A 13,307-nucleotide genomic window follows, 5' to 3' on the forward strand; every position below is an offset into this window, starting at 1 on the left:
ATGCTTTTGGATGGATTCGATTTGATCTGATAGAGTATATGTGAGGCCTGTGGACCACACCGGGCATGCATATTCACCAATCGGTCTTATAAGGGACTTATAAACTCGTCGAAGATCACTCTCGCTTAATCCAGAGTATTTTAATTGGCGTAGGTAGAATAAACGCTTTGAGGCCTTTCTGTTATGTATTTCACATGTGGTCCCCATTTCAGATCTTCACTTATTACAACTGCAAGTAGTTTACTCACTGACACACGCTCTATTTCTGTACCATTCATGTTCAGTTTATCAATATCTGGTTCTCTTCCGAATGAAATAATCATTTCTTTTGTTTTGGAGGTATTTGTACCAAGCTGGTTTTCAGAAGACTACTCCAAGATTTCACAGTAGATGTCACTTTCTAAATCTTGACAATCGCAATTATACAAGTAAGATAATGCCAAAGATAATTAAAACTGATAATGGTATGCAAATAGAAATAACGAAGCAAAAGGAAATTTTAGGAGAAGTTGAGACATTTTACAAAAATCTATATAATCCCTAACAACAGGTAGAGTCCAAAATTGATTTAAATGATATACTAAAAGACTATAATGTACCAAAAATTACATATAATGAAAAAATATCATTGAAGGTAAAATTACTTATAATGAGGCTTTGGTAGTTTTGAAGAATATGGCTAACAACAAAAGTTGAGGGAGCGATGGATTCACTGTGGAATTCTTTAAGATGTTTTGGAAAAAATAGGACATTTTGTTATTAGATCTATAAACTATGGCTATGAAATAGGGGGACTATCATCAACACAAAGGCAGGGGATTATAAAATGTTTGGCAAAAGAAGGAAAAAATAAATTCTATTTAAATAACTGGAGACCTCTATCGTTATTAAAGGTAGTCTACAGAATTGGGTCGGGGTGTATTGCTAGAAGACTGAGACATGTATTAGACACTTTAATCAGTTCTGATCAGACAGGATTTATTCCAGGAAGGTATATAGGAGAAAATACACGCTTAATATATGATCTGATGAACTGTACAGAAATTAACAATATACCGGATGTCTTAATGATGATTGATTTCGAAAAAGCTATTGATTCAGTATCATGGAAATTCATTTCTGAAACTCTGAAATACTTCAAATTTGGTCCTTCCTTTTGCCAGTGGGTTGAAACTTTTTAACATAATACTGTTTCTAGTGTAACTCAAGCAGGTATCCTGTCTAATTTCTTTAAACTTGGAAGGGGTTGTAGACAAGGAGACCCAATCTCACCGTACATTTTTCTACTATGCGCAGAAATCTTATCTATTAAAATAAAAAAAATAATGAAGGCATTGAAGGAATTTAGAATAACGATAATGAATATATTAGGTCACAATATTTGGACTTAAAATAAACAAAGGAAAAACTCAAATTAGATAGATAGGTAGTAAGAAATATTCAGAAGATATACTTTGTCCGGAAATGAAATTTCAATGAACTACACAGTTCAAATTATTAGGAATTTACTATGATGTGGATCTGTCAAAAATGAATAGATTAAACTATGACAAAAAAATAGTAAAAATTAAGGCAATAATTCAACAATGGAATAAAAGAAACCCAACACCATTTGGAAGAATTACACTTGTCAAATCACTTCTTATATCACAGCTTAATCATTTATTTATTTCCTTACCCAGTCTTACCGATAACACATTGAAAGAATTAAATGATTTATGATTTCATTTTCTATGGCAGTCTAATATTGACAAAATTAAACGGAAAGTAAGTACGCAAGATTATACAAATGGTGGGTTAAGAATGATAGATTTGAAATGTTACATTAAGGGATTAAAATCAACATAGATAAGGAGAATAATTAGGAATGATAACTTTATGTGGAAAATTTTATTAGAGAGGTTGATTAATATTGATAAGTTGTTAAACACAGGATCAGACTACATTGACCATATTAAGGAAAACATACAAAATACTTTTTGGATAGATGTATTGGTGGCTTTCAAGGAAATTCAAGATAATTATGTCATTGAAACTTGGCAAGATTATACATGCCAACCACTATGGTATAATAATAGAATTAGAATTGGAAATCAGTCTGTGTTTTTAAAGTCTTGGTATGAAAAAGGTATAAAATTTGTCCATGATTTAGTAGATACAAATAGTAATATATTATGTCTTGAAAAACTTCAAAATCAATTCAACATTAAAATTAACCATTTGACTTACATAGGCAAGCCATACTGACCGATATAAAGAAGTTTAATTTTTATAAAGAGGAAATCATTATTAAACCATACATTCCATTGAATATCAAAGATTTTGTATTATCTAAAAAAAGGGTTCTAAACCCATGTATAAAAATTTTAATAAACAAATGGTGAAGCCAGTGGTTAAAAAAAAGTGGGATAGATATTTCAACATCACTCAAAAACAGTGGAAAGTAATATATGATCTGCCTTTTTCAACCACACAAAATAGTCAATTACAATGGTTGCAATTCAGAATTAATCATTACATTCTCACTACAAATAGTTTTATGTTTAAAATTGGCAAAGTAAACTCAAATGTGTGTGATTTTTGTAAAAACGAAGAAGAAACAATCTATCATCTGTTGTGGGATTGCCCCATTGTCCAAAAGTTACTTGGAAAGTTCATTAATCTTTGTAATTCAGAAAAGGTCATTTTAAACCTGGATGCCATTACCTTATTAATTGGAGAATTAAGCAAAAGTGAATCAGCCAAAACATTCAATATCATGTTAATGTCCATAAAACATTTTATATATATATATATATATATATATATATATATATATATATATATATATATATATAATGAGATGTTTAAAAAATAGCCTATCCATAAAACGTCTGATAAATGAAATAAAGAGTATGTTAAGAGGACGTCTCAGAGAAAAACATGCAAAATCACTAAAATCGTCCAGATAGATACATAGCACATTCTATTTTGTTATATGTTTTTATGATCTAGGGTGTGACATGAGATGCAAAATGTACTTTAGAATTTCCTCACGTGTTTCTATTTTTAGAAACAACTGGTTTTGATATATTGCAAATAATTGGCATTCATGCATAGCAGAAATTATGGAAGTTTGATGCCTTATAAAATAATTGCAATACTTACAAAAAAATTTGCTGTATCATCAAAACATACATTGAATTTAAAGAATATTAATGTTTTGCTCTGATTGCATCTATTTATGATTAAGGACAAGGCCATATGTAGGCTAATGTTTGGAATTACAGATAAAAAATGCAAGTCTGGTGCAGCAGTACAGTTTAAATGGAAATCAAATTTTCATGTAATGATATAAATTATAAAGATCAATTTAGGTTTTAACAAATATATAAAAATTCACTGATGGCATTTCATATTTAATATATTAAGTAAGTAGTTAAAATAATGACTATAGTGAATTTAATCAATATCTTGTTTACTTGATATTTTTAGCTAAACATAATTTATATGGTTTTATTTTATAGGTAATAAACACATTTTAATGTAAATCATTATTATAAAGTCAATAAAAATGAAAAACATAAAAATGAATAGTACATAACATTAATGAATTTTTTTTTTACAAGATTATGAGAATGTTTGGAAGAGTTATCTCCCGTAATGCCGCTCTTTATTCAAATACGGGGGAAATGGCGAGCAGACACGACGTGCATCATGTATTGCATTTGATGTGTGATTTCAGCAGTTTTTTCGAACACTGCGTTTAGTGAATGCCATATATTTCAAACATATGAATGTAGGACAGATGTGTCTTGTCACTTGCGACTGTTGCAATGCTCTGAACAACTTCATGGACAGTATGGTAAATATACTAGCGGAAAAAAGAAACTGTGCATTATACAATTTGGTATAATTTTTCTATATTTATTGTTTATATTTATAAAATCTAAACAATCGATAAAGGGAATGTTTTTGAAGAATATTGGATAGTACCCGACTCAGATGCACGGACTTTTTCATGGTTAGTGAACACATGTTGTTTATTGAAGTGTTCGTACGCACGACTTTTACTGGCCAATACTGTTTGGAGTAAGAAGTGTAAAAGGTTTGTTTGGACACTATTCGTTAAGGAAAGCACTTTAGTTTTGACAACATTTACCCTTCTGTCATGCCACGACTCAGCGAAAACCAACGTAATCGTGCTGTTGGGATGCTTCAAGCTGGAATGGCACAAAATATCGTAGCAAGATACTTTGGAGTTCATCGGAACACCATCCAGTCATTATGGAGACCTTTCCAACAATCTGGTAACACTCGGAATCGACCACGTTCTGGGCGTCCTCATGTGACGTCGCGTCGACAGGACAACCACATTAGACTTGTGCACCTGAGAAATCGTTTCCAGACAGCAAGTTTGACTGCTCGTAGCATTCCTGGACTTCGACCAATCAGTTCAAGAACTGTGCGTAATCGTCTGCGTGAGCACAACATCAGACCAAGACGTCGAGCTGTGCGCCCAATACTGCTTCAACGTCATCGTATCGCTAGACTAGCGTGGTGCAGACGACATCTGCGATTTGGAATACAGGACTGGGCCAATATTCTGTTCACTGATGAATCCAGATTTCATTTGGATAGCAGTGACAGCCGTTGTAGAGTGTATCGTCGCGTTGGGGAACGGTACCAGGACGCTTGTGTTGTGCAATGTCGACAATTCGGTGGAGGTAGCGTTATAGTGTGGGGTGGAATAACAGCACGTGCAACGACAACTCTACAAATTGTCAATGGAAATATCACCGGCGTATGCTATCGAGACGAAATTATTCAGCACCATGTGATATCCTTCATACAGAGACAGCAAAATCACATCACTCTGCAGCAAGACAACGCAAGGCCATATGTTGCACGTGTAGTCAGGGACTTTTTTGTTCAACGGAATGTTTATGTCTTGCCTTGACCAGCTGTTTCTCCCAATTTATCGCCGATCGAGCACGTCTGGGATGAAATGGAACGACGTCTACGCCGTTTACTAAATCAGCCAGTGACATCGGCTGATTTACGCCAGGCTTTAACCAACATCTGGAACAACATCCCGCAAGCATTTCTGAACACTTTAGTGGCATCAATGAGGCGCCGTTGTCAAGCATGCGTGAATGCAAATGATGGTCACACGCGTTATTAACTTTGTTAATTCAAGTTCGAATACCAGTGTCTTTCGAGTGTACTGAAATTGACGTTATTCGATGTTAACATTAATGGATTATGAAATGTTGTAACGAATACATTTGTTAACAGTATTACAAAAATAAAATTTGTTCATTGTTATTTTTCATTATTTTTTCATATATTAAATAATGCACAGTTTCTTTTTTCCGCTAGTATACATACAACCATATGTATCAGAACTATTTGCATTAAAATTTCTTTCTTTTTAATTAATGAAAGAAAACAGTTTATTTAATCAAAACAAATCTTAGAATATAGTTTTAAATACACTTTAGCATGTGTAGTGCAGATAGGTTCCCAAATGTTGACATTACTGTGGTAGGAACACGCAAACAGAATGTACGTAGTTTAAATCAGAAGACTGGGGGGAAAATTGTAGCGGAAGAATTGATTAACCAAAACGTTCTAAATCTGCGTGATATTACAGTTTCTGTTTCATCCAATATATCTTCGATTTTTATACTCCTATACGTGTATTTCAGTTTTATAATTCATGATACAGGTAGTTGAGACTTGGAGCTAGTTCAAATGTTGATAAATGGCCTCACGGAGCTACATAAATATATATATATATATATATATATATATATATATATATATATATATATACTAAAGAACCTCATCAGTAGTCAGAAAAGTGAATTTGTAATCTGAAATTCTAATCTGATGATTATTTAGGTACTGCTGTACGTGTATTGCTGAATTAGACACATTCTATGATTCTTTTAGATTTGACCTTTTTGTACTTTTCTACAAACTTAAACAGAAATTTTAGGGAATTTTAATTTAAAAAAATCAAATTGTTTTACAATTTTATTAATGGTTTTCTATCAACACATTTGTATGTAGTTTTTCCAGAATTTTGAAAAGTAAACTTGGTAGAGAGAATGGTATCTGTTAGAAATTGCATTTTAATGTGACCCCCCCCCCCCTTTCTGATGAATGATTTGCTCTTTATCATGAACTGAATGAAATCATAAATGTATTTTTCTTTTAAGATATACATTTATGAACAACCACAGCGACATATTTTGATGTATTCAATTTCTTTTTAATTCACTGTGTGTATAACACTACACATGCTCTAAAAACATTGTCATGAAAATATGTCATATATTCATACAGTAACAAAATACTATAAAATACATTTTCCGTCAGCAGATTTTTTATGTTTTATATACAATAGATAGGTTAACAATAAGCAAAATATTTTTTAAAAGTTTAATTCTCCACTATGACTGTAAGGGTATTTTAAAAGTTTAGAAAATGTGCTTCTTTTTCAAAATTTGACAATATGTCATTTTCAAGACCTTTTTGCACTTAAACAAGATGGATGTCAGCCATGTTGACTGTAATTGCAAAAAGTGCTTATCTGATTTATTAACTTGCAAAATAAAATATATCAATAGTTATTTAAGATTTCATTTGATTTTTGGACAAAAACCAGTAAAATTTGACGTAACATCTTATTACAGAAGGTCTATTTTTAGAAACAGGTCTACCGCCTTGTACCAGTAGAATGATCGGGATAAAAAATATCAGAATTTTAATTCATTCATACTAGATATTACTGGCAAAGTTTGAATCCAAAAAGAGAATTTTGCTACTGGACCATTTTGCAGGTTTTTCACTGAGTTTTAAAGCAAATTGCATATGAAACTAATAAAATTATAAATACCAACTGGAAGATATTGTCCTTTATTATTGATTATCTTTTTTTTTAAAATCCTCTCTCTCTCTCTCTCTCTCTCTCTCTCTCTCTCTCTCTCTGCCAAGATGATTATGTGATATTGTGATATTAGATATGATATCAAGATCTTGATATGTTTACCATATATTTATGCTTGACATCAATAATATATACTTATGTTTCGTCATCATATATTCACATACATATATAATAGTGTATATGTTCATATGGAAATAAATGTTGTAACACACACACAAAATCAAGTTGTTACTATATAAAAAACAAAAGATTATGATTGGATGGCTATACAATGCTGATTGGATAAAAATTACACCATCTGATTGGTCTATCTTAAAGTATGTTTCAATCCACTCTACAATAGTTTCATCACAGTATGAGATATGATAACTTAAAAACAGAGGAATTTGAGTATTATGTAGGATTTTCATCAACAACATTTAATGTTATATACCAGTTTTTAGTTCCTGTAGATGAGCCACTCGAAAAATGTCACTAGTCTAAGAATTCTTAGTGGAGTTTTACGAAGAGGCTTACTTTTACAATCGACGGCTGACTTTTACAATTTAAAGGGATCAACTCCAACTACAGAAATTGGACCGAAATGAAAATACAGACTGCTTCAGTAAAAACACCAAAATCAACAATTATGTTTATTACAAGTGTATTGTAAACTCTTTAGCAACTCTTATTAGGGCTTTCCACCTTTCTGTGGAAAGTCCTATTGTTATTGTTTTGTTTATTATTTTCCTGCCGTCAAAAAAAATTTTCGTCTTAAGGGCAGATGATACAAACAATTTTTTTCTTTCGAAGAGACTTTATATGATGTCATTCTTTTATAAAAGTGGGTAATTCCTTGAATTATCTTCCCCTTTGACTTGGAGAGTGAAATATTTTCCGTATTTCCAAAAAAGTACAAAACAATAGTTATCATGGTAAATTAGTTTATTCTTCATTTGTTTACCTTTTTATCCTTCAAAAAATGGCTGTCAAGGAGAACAGAGTGTACTGATATTAGATTTACAACATAACATGTAAAATATTAATTCATTACAAATTCTACACTTGGAAAATATTAGTTGCTGCTTCAATAAAATTACATATATGGACATTACACCCTCAGTAAAGGTTTACAAATTAAAATAAACTTCATAATATGTTGACTTAATGTTTAAAATGTAATATAAACTTTAAAAACATATACCATACAGGGTGAATTTTCTGAGTAGAAGCAAAATTGTAAAAATCACATTGGCTGATTTTCTCAAGACAAAGAAGAGTTGTCTCCCATAATATAAGAGTAAAATTTTACAACTTCTAAAAATAATTTACAATGGCATTTATTATTTTACTGGTTTTTATTGTTGTTGTCACTCTTGGTTTTCCTTTGCTATTCATCTCTGAAAATAATAAAGAAATGCCTAATACAGGATATCTTTGATATGCTATTTTACGTTAGTTTCTGCATTACGACGTTTCCCAGTAGAAGCTTCCTACTGACATCTTATATATAGCAATGATCCAAGTCCATACCGTTTTTCGTCCTTGCAATGTCTTAAATATAGTGGTCTACCACACGCAGCACAACCTTTTTCCAAATTGTCCACTAGAATTCCAAGTTCCACAACTCGTCTCCCACTTCTCCAACAAACCATCTCCTGATGCATCAGATGGATACGTGTCTTCATTTCCTCTAGGCATTCTTCTGAATTATCACCAAACGAACAATTTTTTTCTTGATTCATCCAACTTCTTCCCGATCACCACGTTGTTATTGGCATCAACATTCACTATCTTGCGTCCAAAGGATAATGCATAACCTTTCTTAGCATTCTGTAATCTTTGGTGACGTTTTTTACTAATAAATCTTCCTGATTTTTTCCTCCTGAATGATTCTGGCACCATAATTGTTTACATTGTTTACTGACCCCTTTCCTGCTCTTAGAACACAGAAGAGTTCCAAACAACTATAAATGAGAAAACCAAAACCAACCAAAGTATTTTTTTACCATGGGAACTCTTCAGTGCTAAAGGTAGAACAATTTGTTTATATCATCTGGCCTTAAGACTTATCGAAAAACTTTATTGTCCATCAAATAGTACTTCTTGAGAAACGAATACATTTCACCCTGCGTAATTGAACTTTGACCCCTTACGGAGTTATTGGACCTTTCGCAGAAATCATTGTTATCGCTTCTACTTTTTAACCATAAATGATAGGAGGATGAAACCTTTGCTAAAGCATAGAGGGTAATTAGTAGAAGCGAATAATTTCAAATGAAGGGATTCGGTGTCCCCTAAAGGGAGTTAATGCCTATTTATGTTTTGCAATTTATTCGTAAAACATGTCGAACTTGAGAACGGTTTGTCGTAGAGACATGGGACCAACTGGAATAGGATCGTTGACCTTTGACCTTGAAAGGTCATCAGAAAAGAGGGGAAAATAGCACTTTTTATACTCTCTTTCCTGCTTAAGATAGCGTGGAAATAGTATATGGGTAAGTATTGACTTCTTGATTGGTTCCGATAGTTGCATTATAACTTTGAACTTTGACCCTTCTGTGAATTTCGGAGACTCGCGTTGAAAACCTTGTTATCGCAACTCCTACTTAACGGAAAGTCATAGAGACACGAAACCTTCGCTAATGAATTCACAGTAAAACCCTCTTGCAAAGAAAAACCCTTAAGCATAGTCATTGCCCCTGAAAGTTTCCAATATCATTATCTAAGCCTATAACTTTTATATTAATATAGATAGAGACATGGGACCACTTGCATTAAGACCGATGACCTTTGACCTTCAAAATGAGCTCAAGGTCAAAGGTCAAGGTCATCATCAAAATTATTTTTTTCTTCTTCATTTTTTTCATTTTCAAGGTCTTTCATAGCATTTTTAGCATTGAGAAGCTAACCGAAAACCCCTAAGCATAGTTATTGCCCCTGAATGTCTTGAATAATTTTTTTTAAAGCTTATAGCCTTTGCATTAATATAGATAGAGACGTGGGATCACTTGCATGAAGACCGATGACCTCTGACCTTCAAAATGATGTCAAGGTCATCGTGAATTTTTCCACCTCCATTTTCAAGGTCTTTTTGAGTTTCTTACATCATCTTAAATATTCTTAAATTCTTTTTTTTAATCATGGTAGGTGGAAAGCCCTCTAATTGTTCACGAACAATTAGAATTACTAGTTCTTTCTACATTTGTTCGACACTTTCACAATGTACTACTCGTTTTAATATTTCATTGAGTTAAATTTATCGATATTTAAATGTACATGTAATTTATTAACTGCGAATGACGAGCTGAGAAATGCATGAAGGGACCCAGAAAATTGCCATAAAAAGAAAGTCTTTTTAAGCTTTACTGTATATCATAAGTGTACCACAGCGCACTCACTGTAAGCAGACGACCTCAAGTTATCCTGACATTTCTAAATAATGTGTCATCAGCCCTGAAAGCTTTAAAGTTCTCTATACCTCACATCTTAGGATTCTGGCTCCCCCAGGAACAAAGCAACCCCTACCCACCCACACACACATACCTTTGAACGGCAGCTCTATACTAGACCAAAACGTTGAGGGGGGAGGGGGGTAGGCTTGTCAAGATATATTTTTTCATAGCTCCTCCATCTCATTTTGAAAAAAAAAATTTATGTCCTTGTTTCCCTCTCTTTCGTGCTGAATCTCTAGGTTTAAATGTAAAGACAACCAATAAGTGATGTGTAATTGTATACATTTATATCAATATACACAGTATAGGGTCGGAAAGTCTCGTCATGTGACTCGCGATAAATAACGTGAAATCGTATTTCCGGGCAGTTGTCAGGATGGCATTATCAATAATTTACTAGACTCGCTACATTCAAAACCACATAGAGCTTACTTCAAAAAGCGAGAGAGGGTGGATAACAACTGGGTTTAGAAAATGTGTTCTAAATAGAGCTCTGAGTTATTACAGCGGTTGTTCAAGCGTCAATACGAGACATTTTCCAACAAAGTACAGGTATGTTTACATTATAGAGTCGTCTGCATCATATGCACTGCACAGTCGTTTGCATCATTATACACCCATACATCTATATCTCAGAGTTTAGTTCAAGATATCGAAAGTCCTCGATCAAAATATCGGCAATATATTTGCGTAGTTCTGATTACACTGACTCTTGATTGATGTTGTTACCCCCCCCCCCCCCCCCCCCCCCCCCCGTAATAATCTGCATCGAGTAAAAACGCTAGAGCACTAGGAAAGAATAAAACTTTTTTCCTGTTGTGTATAACATGGATATATATCCCTATTTTATTCTATGATTTTGAACGTTTTACAGTTTCATTTAGAAATTAATCTAAATTATTTCATAAAGATATTTCTATAAAATGAAAACAGAACTCTTTACTGACACCAATCATATTAGGGACATATAGAAGTCCCACGAGTCAGTTTTGTTTCCACTATGTAGCTGCAGTAATTTATAATATTATAGTATATACATTTGGTATGTAAAACTGCATACAGAAACAGATCCAGAAATTCGTTGGGGAAGGGGGGGGGGGGCTTTAAATCCGCGACTGGCATCTAAGATTTTTTTTATTTATCTGAATTTCAGCTGAATTATCTATCTTATGAATTTGGGTTTATATGAATTTCAGCTGAATTGAGATAACATGTTATATGAAATATTGACAAGTCCAGATAGTCAATTTGCATTTTAGTGTGCATAATCTACATGTTTTGTGTGACAATGACTACAATGTTAATTTGTTAATCTTTTAGATATTAAAGGGCAAACAACACAGCTGGATAAAGCATCCTAAGTCTGCACCTCGTAAAGCTATGACAATGAGAGAAATGTATCCACCCAGGCAATCAGAATATAGGTAACTCACCAGAGCTCTTTATGCAATATATGCTCGTCAAGCTATCAATATTAAATGATATTCATTCTGTAATGAATACTTCTATACATGTAAATTCAGGTGATCCCAAAATATAAAGGTTCACCAAAAATGAATGCATCTCCAGACAATATAGAAATTTTAAAAATGTCGTTTACCTGCAACAGCAAAGGATGCCTGTGCAAACATATAGGGATTTTTTACTAGATAAATGCAGATATCATTATAAAGTTTTTCTTTACAAATTCTATCAAACAGCCTTATAAGTAAATAAATTTTATTATGCTATAAGAAAATGTTGAATGTCCAAATAAGAATTATCTAGCATTGGTATTTTTATGAAAGAATATATAGACATAGAGGGTGTCAGTCTTTTTAAATTTATTTTTTTTTTGGTAAAATTTTCAGAGTGCAACCTGGAAGGTGTGCTGCAGCTCAAAGAGAGTCATGGTTATTGGCATCAAGTTCTCCATCAGCTTTACCTCACAGGCACCACTTGTGATTTCATAGTTTGAACACCAATGAACATGGAAGTGATTCTCATCCTTCGAAATGAATTATGAGAATTATACTTGACATACATGGTTGAGCCTTTGTGCCTTCTCTGCAATAACCAACTAGACAGACTTGTGAAAATGCAAATGTCTTCCATTAGTTTTATTTTGTTTCTGCTACAAATGATCAGTGTGAAGATGTGCATGAATCACCATTGTAACAATTTCTTTGACTAACAACCTTAGATAAATGTTCACTTTATCATTTACTTGAATGCATTTAATACAACTTGACAATGCAGAATAATGTGAGTAAGAAGTTGTACATTTATAGTATCTAAGTCCAAAGGTAAAATTTAATAAATTGTGGAATTCATATCAGCTATTTCCTTCAGTAGAGGATTTGCAAATGTATAAGAGTCACACAGAGTTGAAAATCTTAGTGGACAGATATATATGTCTGTATTGTAAAGGTATATGATTTAGAATATGGATGTTTTTAATTATTCAATTGCACACTCCACATGAATTTGACTCTTCCTGGTCTTGTAACAGCTGTGCTTCATCCTTACTGAAATGAGATTTTGATGAAAGAAATTTTCAAAAGGTGCTATGTTCAATGTCACTCCTGATTAAAGTTTATCAAATCCTTTATTAGCAAGAATCATATATTATCTGGCTTCAACATCTCCAATACACCTCAGTGATCAACAATGTCACCATCAGAGGTGGATCCAGGATAGAATTCAGAACAATTGTGCTACACAAGTGATAGCCTTTGCTGTGTGACAAATTTTGCACAATGTAGTTGCTGTCAGATAATGACTAGTGATTCATTTTTAAAGTTAAATCCAGTGTTATGTTTGTTGTATCCATTGCAATTCATTCAGAGGTAAATTCGGCATTGAACCCTCTGGCCTGCTAAATGTAGATCCCTTATATTTAGGTGCAACTTCATAAGAATCATGAGAAATTGGTCACTGATATGAACCCTTGTACT

General features: G+C 32.8%; 1 long non-coding RNA gene across 1 annotated transcript; it reads left to right on the top strand.

Annotated features, from left to right (window-relative positions):
* Window positions 1-10,693: 10,693 nt before the first annotated feature.
* LOC125664714 (uncharacterized) lies at window positions 10,694-13,071 on the top strand. Its single transcript, XR_007366046.2, has 3 exons — window positions 10,694-10,923; window positions 11,692-11,795; window positions 12,222-13,071. It is a non-coding gene; the product is annotated as an uncharacterized LOC125664714 (long non-coding RNA).
* The last annotated feature ends 236 nt before the right edge of the window (window positions 13,072-13,307 follow it).

The sequence above is a fragment of the Ostrea edulis genome, chromosome 1 (genome assembly GCF_947568905.1).
Source record: "Ostrea edulis chromosome 1, xbOstEdul1.1, whole genome shotgun sequence".
NCBI lineage: Eukaryota > Metazoa > Mollusca > Bivalvia > Ostreida > Ostreidae > Ostrea > Ostrea edulis.